This window comes from Gossypium arboreum, chromosome 6 (genome assembly GCF_025698485.1).
Source record: "Gossypium arboreum isolate Shixiya-1 chromosome 6, ASM2569848v2, whole genome shotgun sequence".
Classification (NCBI taxonomy): Eukaryota; Viridiplantae; Streptophyta; class Magnoliopsida; order Malvales; family Malvaceae; genus Gossypium; species Gossypium arboreum.
In genome coordinates this window covers 10,030,760-10,039,442 of record NC_069075.1, presented here as the reverse complement: position 1 = coordinate 10,039,442, position 8,683 = coordinate 10,030,760, and the positions used below count along the sequence as shown (strand labels likewise).

Below are 8,683 nucleotides of genomic sequence, written 5' to 3'. Positions count from 1 at the left end.
CTCCTCTAGGGTGTATTTATAGGCTTTGGAATGCCTAAGAACCCTCGAAATTAGCCTTTTCCGAATTGGGCTCAATTTGGGCTCGGCAGGGACACGCTCGTGTGACATGCCCGTGTGCGATTACTTCAAGCCGTGCTCGAGCCTGTTAAATAGGCACGGCCGTGTGGTCCACCTATGTGAGGAGGTCCAGGCCGTGTTGAATTCGTATTTTGGCTTATTTTCTCCATTTTTGGCTCGTTTCTCGTTCCTTTCGCTCTCCTATGCTCTTCTAAGTATAACATATGAAATTAAGGTATTAGGAGCATCGAATTCACTAACTCTAAGGGAAAATCATCCATAAAACATGTTAAGCATGAGGTAAAAATATGTATAAATTACGGTTTATCAGTTGTGAGACAATCTCACATTCCTTTAAAAGCTCATCAAACTCTAAGCTTAAGTATATTCCTCCTCGATCTGATTGAAGTGCCTTAATACCTTTGCGTTATTGGTTTTGTACTTCATTTTTAAATTCCTTAAACTTTTCAAGGGCCTCAAATTTATAGGGTATAAGGTAAATATACTCATATCTACTAAAGCCATCAGTGAAAGTAATGAAGTATTAAAAACCTCCCCTAGCCTAACAAATCACTATGTATTAAGCCTAAAAAATCACTAGTTCACTCAGTTTTACTATTAAAATGGGTTTTACTCATTTTTTCCAACAAACAAGACTCATATATATATATATATATATATATATATATATATATATATATATCAAATTGTTCAAAAACAAAAGAATCCAAAAATCCATCTTTATGGAGGTTTGATATGCACTTTTCGTTTATATGGCCCAAAAGATAATGCCAAAGATAAGTTTGATTAGAGTCATTTATTCTTGATCTTTTTGTATTTCTGTTATAAATGATCATATCCTAATCTAAAATGCAGAGGCCATTTATTAATTGTGTCGAACAATAGAAAACATTATCAAGATAAAATAAACAACAATTATTCTTAATAATTATCTCAAAACCAATTTTTGCTAAACAAGAAATTAAAATAATGTTTCTAGTCAAACTGGGCACAAAATAACAATCCTCCAAACATAAATTAAGTCTACTAGGCAATGATAAAAAAAAAAAGTTCCTATAGCTAATGCAACAACTTTTGCTCCATTTCCAACTCACAGAGGTACAAATCTCCCTCCTTTAGCTAGGTTCCTATACTTTTAAAGTTCCTATATAGAGGTACAAATATGAGAACCACAACCAATATCTAATACCCAATAAATAGATGTTGATAAATTAACATCAATAACATAAATACCTGAAGTGGAAGCTCTGTTTTCCTTTGCCTTCTTGACCTCTTTAAGATAGGTAAGGCAGTTCCTTTTCCAATGTCCGGTCTTACCGCAATGGAAACATTTTCCTTCATTATCAATTCCTCCTTTAGGTTTTAATTTAGTCTTTCGTTTGTTGGGTTTGGCCTTACTATTGTCCTTAAGTTTTGCCTTAGCATTAAGCTTTCCCTTGCCCTTGTTCTTACAGACCATCAAAATAGACGTAGGTCCAGCTCTTTTCATGTTACTTTCGGCATTTCATAACATGTTAAGTAACTGTAGTGAAGTCTAATTAATTTCATTATGTTAAAATTAAGGACAAATTGGCTAAAACCATCTGGCAACGGTTGTAGGATGACATCGATGGTCAATTCCACGCCTAGATGGAATCCTAGTTTTTCGAGGCTTTCAATATAGCCTATCATCTTGAGAACATGATTTCCCATATGAGTTCCCTCTACCATTTCGCATTGAAACAGAGCTTTAGAGGTTTTATACCTCTCTTGACATGCTTGCCCTTCATATAATTCTTTAAAATGTTGGATCATATATTAGACAACCATACCCTCATGTTTCTTTTAAAGCTCAGGCGTCACAATAGCAAGAATTAGACATTCTATGTCTAACATGTTATCAAGATGTTTCTTATAGGCATCATTGTCAACTTTAGAGGCATTTCCTGCTAGTTCATTAGAAACGAGTTCTTCAATGACGTAATTTTCGTTCTTATTTGAGGGCAATCCTTAAGTTACAGAACCAATCAAGGAAGTTCAAGCCGTTCACCTTGTCTTTCTCAAGGACAGATCGTAATGTTAAAGAGTTTGTGTTACTTACCGTAATAAATCCACAATAATAAAATATGCTTATGAGTAAATTTACCAAGTTTATTATAAACATTAAAAGGACTTAAATTAAATGATACTCTTACTATTTTATTCAAAATTAATAACCCTCATATATTAATTTTAGAAAATCCTTTCTTTAAATTTTCTCTAATAGGCAAAGATACATATTTCACCTCTTCTTAAGTCAGCTTTCGCTTTACTCTCGAGATTATGATTATTTAGTTAAGCAACACTTTCTAATTACATCCCTTGTAACTTATTATTTAGTTAACAACTCTTATTCCAATCATCTCATTATCATCCAAATTTCTTGCCTCTAGGTTTCTAATCATATTAGAGTAACCTAGTTAAGTTATTAATCAATATTATAATCAGCAAATATGACTTCCTTATTCTTTGCGTTTAACCAAGATAGACACAAGTACTTCGCTTTAGTAGAACCCATGTTGTATCGATTGAGGCTTTAATGAGGGTAAATATTGGAAGGCAATCTTAACTTAATATTTTATTGAGGGTTTTAAATAAAATTCATCTCTCCATTAATGTTCAACTTTAATCCATTTTATTTATTTATTAAAGTTGATTGTATCAATATACTATAACATACATGCTAGCATATCATCCATTGTATCACTAACATGAATAATATAAAGCGCCAAATAAATGCAATAGTTATAGCCTATAGAACTAAGGTGGTCCCTCCTAAGCTAATGGGAGAACCAAAAGGAATTCTAATGGTGTGAGTTGCTTCACAAGCTTCTTTCTCACTATAAGTAGCCCAATCTTCATATTCTCTAGTCTGTAGCAAGTTGTACAATTTATATTTATAAAAAATCGTTTTACATACGAGGGAGTAGGATGAGAAGAGAACATACAAGAGAAATATAGAAAGAAACAACATGCAGGCCATATTTATAAAATTACAATCTTTGTAAATTATAACTTAAATGGGTTATCGGGCTATAACTATGCATTTCAAACACTGTACATATCAATCATAGCAAACAATATATGATATATATTTATTTAATTGATTATTAATGTGAATTACAAAATTGTCCCTACAATTAATTTCTCCTACGCAAAGGGGTTAATGGGCGAAGCCCTTTGCAAGGTTCCTATTGCCCAGATACTGGGCGGCAGTGCCACTAGTCAGTCAATGGCAAATCGTGGTGAAATTTTAGAAAATGCATTCAGATCTCTATAGGAAAAAAAACATCACCGATTGTAAATTTATATCAAGAGAATATTTTCAAACTTTCGATCTATGAGTATTCTTACTTGAGCAACTTTTGTTCCTTTTTTGAATGTTACCAACAAGTTAGCTATTAACTTTGAATAACAAAAACCCTACTGCCCTAAAACAAATTTGTTAACAATTAACAAATAATGTATTAGATCTAATTGGCATCAAAATCAATGATTAACACTTAATCAGTGACTGAGAGGAATAGGTTATCACATATGTTTAAACAGATTACGTACATAGTGTGACAGCCCTAAATTAACCCTAGTCGGAAAGTGATTTCGGGACCACAAAACCGAGTTATAAAAATAAAGAACCGTTATTTTCTATGTTTATTGTGCATGAACATGCATGTGTGAAAATTTCAATCGTTAATTTATTAATTTGAATGTGAATCTTTTTAATAAGACTTATGTGAGACAAATGTGAAATGGGATAGGTAATCCTAGAAGTGGTTCAATAATGCATGTAATCAAAAGGGTGGACTTGCATGTCAATTTCCCCACTTTGATAGTAGCGGTCGGCCATGACAATGAGGATAAGCAATATGTGATGGGTAATAATAATAAAATAATGTATTAATGGCATAATTTATGAAAAAAAAAAGAAAAAGAAAAAGGGTGTTAAACTAATTAAGTGAATAAAACAAAGAGAAGAAATAAAGTGTTCATCTTTTAACATCTTTGGCCGAAAATTCTAAGAAGAAAGGGGAAGGGGAAACAAACATTCGGCCACTCCTTCTAGTCTTGAATAAGGTATGTAATTCATGGTAGCTTTTGAAATTGTTGAATGTATTAAGCTAGTTACTAAGTCCCTTAGTTAGCCCATGTCCAAATTTTGAATCTTGTTGGTAACATGAGTAATCGGTTAAGAGAAAATGTTCAAGAAATGGTTGTTGTTCATGTTATTTGGATGAAAAAAATGGTAGTTAGGTGAAGTAGAGTCTAACAAATGAGCACATATGTGCATTAGTTGCTAAATGGAGAAAAATCGGCTAACAAGTTGTGTACTAAGGCCGAATATGATTTTGGATATTATTGGGCAATGTATGTGTTTTGAATTGATGGAATGGAGAGGATGCTTTAATTGTGTTATGAACAATTATTTGTTAAATTAAGGTTTGCTAAGCTAGCTATTAAGGTGAAATGCAAATGTTAGTATTTGATTGCTAGTGTATATATGTGTATTACCCGAGTTTTGAACTTAAATAATGGTTTGAGCACCATGTGTTGTATTGAGATTGTTTGAGTGAATTTATAGATATTTATATGATAAATTCGATTGTTGATATACATGCTTAAATAAAATGTATACAAAGAATGTGTGAAAGAGTGATTTGGTAATAATCTGCTTGGGGACAGCAGCAGTAAGGTGATTTTGGAAAATCGCCATAAATTGTAGGAGTTGAGTTAGAAGCTGAATAAATTATGTCATTAAAGCTTGAAGAGTCTAGTTTCTTAGAAAAGAAACTATAAAAACAAAAGAGTTACCGATCTTGAGATATTTGAAGTATTGTGGGGCTGAGTCAAAATGACTACTAGATTCCCTGTTCTATTTTTATAAAATCAGTGTAAATTGTACAAAAATGGTCCTAAGATAAAATTTATATGCTTAGACTCCTTAATGAGTCTAGTTTCAAATGAAATAAACGAGAACATATTTTGAATTCTGTACAATGAGAAATTTGATTCGTAGTGAAGAGTAGTCAGTTTAGTCAAACAGTGAAACAAGGTGAACTTTAAGAAAAATCTGGTATTGTTGGGCTAAACTAAAAATTTTGAAAATTTAATGGATAATAGATAAATGAGTCTTCTGTCAAGAAAAATTTACGGCAATTGATTTGGAGTTTCGTAGCTCCAGTTATAAAAACTTTAGTGACTGTTGCTCAGGAAGTCAGCTTATAGGGAAATTGTAATTATATTGTAAACATTAATGAAAATTTGCTAATGAATTATTTATTGATTTTTATAAAGCTTACTATAATCTATATGTGTGAAATTCGAATCCATATGTATTATATTCTGAAAGTAATACTTGAATAGTCGATTAATGACTAGTTAAAATTTGTTGAACTTAAGCTCAAGAGCATAGGGGGGCAATTTCAGATAAGGGAAAAGAGAAAGTAACCGAGTAGCCACTCCGCAACTGTACCAAATATCCGAGGTAAGTCTTTGAGTAATGGAACTTAGTTTATGATTTGATTAAGTCATGACATATAAGCATAACAAATAAACGGTGATATAATGATTCTACTTGAATTATATATTGAGGTGATTAGTTATACTTGTGACGGGTAGCCGAATGTGTATAGAGATCATGTTATAAAGCCAATCAAAATCATGCTCTTTGTATGTGGCTATTGAGCCGAAATTGGTAAGGTTTGATAAGTTTCTTATGTTTGAGCTTTAGTAATGAAAATGAAATATGGATGTGTCATGATTTATTGATATATGTGCATGATTATTCGAATGATATCCGGGCTAAGTCCCGAAGGCTTTTGTGCTAGTGACTATATCCGGCTAAGTCCCAAGGCATTTGTGCTATTGACTATATCCGGCTAAGTCCTGAAGGCATTTGTGCTAGTGACTATATCCGGCTAAGTCCCAAGGCTTTTGTGCTATTGACTATATCCGGCTAAGACCAAGGCATTTGTGCGAGTTGCTATATCCGGCTAAATCCCGAAGGTACTTGGGCTTGGAATTGAGCGATCTTGCTGTAATAATTTCAATTAATACGCTCATAAAATCCAAACGGAAAGGTATGTTTCGTATATGCATCGGAAAAGTTAATTCCTTTTTAGATAGTATTCGCTCTATTGATTAACAACTTCCGGCCTTTAGTTCGGTTTGATCCCCTGTGTATGAGTATACTGGTTGAAGTGTGAAGTAAGTATGATTTTGGGAATATGCGTATATGCAGCTATTCATTTAGTCATATGAACGCTATACTTTAGTCGTAAATAATTTCATTACTTGAACTTACTAAGCATTAAAATGCTTACTCTGTTACTTTGATTCTCTGTTTTGTAGATTTTGTTCGTCAGCTACCGGACTCGGAAGTGTCAAAGTCGAAGTCATCCACACTATCTAAGCCACTTTTTGGTACTCTTTTAGTTCAATTTTGAAAATGGCATGTATAGGGCTGACCCTTGTTGTTAATTAAGTACCCTTTGGTAATGTGTATTCATATAGCCATGCGAAAATGGCTCGTATATTTCGAAGTATAACATTATGGTCTTGTGATATGGTTATTAAGTGGTGTGGAAATGTTTGGTAATGACTAGCCATTGGAATGGCCAATCATGGTCCTATTGGTGCTACGTACGTCATGGCTAATTGGGATTACCCTTGATAATAATGTATGTCAATTTGCTATTTGATTCATGGAAAATTATGAAATAGGTAAAATTTACCTTAAAATAGATGCTGACAGCAGTAGTGACGTAAGTTGGAAAAATCACTAAAAATAGTAGGAATAGAATTAAATAGTGAATAAATTATGTAATCGAATCTTGATGAGTCTATTTTCATATGAAAGAAACGAAACGACCATATGAGCCGTATTTTATGAGATGTTTAAGTTTTCGTGAAATAGGGCTAGAGAGTTTTCTGGATCCCCTGTTCTGATTTTGAAAATTTACCATAAATTAACCAGAGACAATTAGAAGTCATTATTTATATGTATAGATTCCTTTTTGAGTCTAGTTTCATTAGAAACAAACAACATAAGTATTGAAGCTCTTTACAGGGAGATATCTAAGTCGTAATACATGAAGGTCAGAGTAGTCTAACCCTGAAATAGGGGAGACTTTAACTAATAAACTGTACTAATTGGCTTGACCAAAAATTCTAGAAAACAAATTCGTAGATGGAAATATGAGTCTAGTTTCAGTAAAAATTTACGGAATCGGTTTTCGAGTTTTGGAACTCGAGATATGATTTTTAAAGTAACTGTGATACAGTTAGCCAGCTTGTCTGGAAATTTTAAAATGAACTGTATAAGTAAATGAATTAAGTCCGTTAACACCTCGTGTTCGACTCCGGCAACGGTCTCAGGTACGGGGCATTACACATAGTTTATAAAACAAATAACATGTATAATATATACATAAAACATATCAAGTAAATCAGATGAAACAACATGTATCTCATACAATCGCATCAACCAATAAATTTAATCTCGAATTTGTATCATACAATTGGCTTTGATACCAATGTTGGATCATTGGTACATCCCGGGGCACAGCGAAAAAAATATTCTGACAATTACTAGCCAATGATCCATGTATTAAGAACAAATCAGGTTGAATAGGAGTAAAAAGTATACCTTTAAGATCTGATTTCCTTCACAATGTTGATTCAAAGCAGCAATAAAATCATCTCGGCCTCTACTTAATCCACCCAATCAAACACAAATAGCAAAACTCTACGAACCTTTTCAGAGAGAATTTAAAAATTGGCTGTTAAACCTTTTGAATTTTTCTTACTTCCTTCCTTACATCATCAGAGATCTTATTCCTTTTATTTACCACCTATAATAAAAATGGAATAATTCCATTTTGCTTCTAGAGAAAATTATGGAAGGTATTAAAATTTTATATTCTTTCCAAAAGAATATTAACGTCCATAAATATTAACTTTGGGGAAGTAGTTGTGAATCCTGCCTGCCTGGCAATATTGTCCGCCTGAAGACATTGTCTGCCAGGCAATATTATCTCCACGCAAAACTGTCTGTCAACCAGTATTATCCACCATTGATGTATATAGGATGATATACGCTCATTGTATTTTGCATGACGTCTATTGGCTTTAACCACAAGGGTGACCCTATAGGCTCTTGTAACATTAGTAGTAATACTAGAACATTTCTATTGTTACAAGCAATTTGTGACATCTAACAATGCATCATTGCTACCTAATTTAAAAGAGATCCTGTGAACAACTCGATTTTCAGTGGTGTCGAAAATAGTGGTTCAAGACCACTAAATTCGACGAGTAAGCTCGTAAACTTTATTATTTAGTATTTACGAGTCAAATAAGTTTATAGAAAGATTTTTGAATTAGTGATTTGTATTTAATAACAATAATTAGGTAAAGTAGTTTTAGAAAATGAGGTATTGAGACCTTGATTCTATAAATCGAGCCGTAAATATTTTTATAAATATTTACGGAGTGTCATTAAGGTAGTATTAAAGTTTCGTTAGAAAATTTTAATGTTTCGATAGTTATTTAATTAAAAAGGACTAAATTGAAAAAGGTACAAAACTTG

At 32.6% G+C, this 8,683-nt stretch overlaps 1 long non-coding RNA gene across 1 annotated transcript; it reads left to right on the top strand.

Moving 5' to 3' along the window:
• The first annotated feature begins 4,142 nt into the window (after nucleotides 1–4,142).
• Nucleotides 4,143–6,566, top strand: LOC128294040 (uncharacterized). Its single transcript, XR_008284214.1, has 3 exons — nucleotides 4,143–4,170; nucleotides 5,494–5,578; nucleotides 6,445–6,566. It is a non-coding gene; the product is annotated as an uncharacterized LOC128294040 (long non-coding RNA).
• Nucleotides 6,567–8,683: the final 2,117 nt, after the last annotated feature.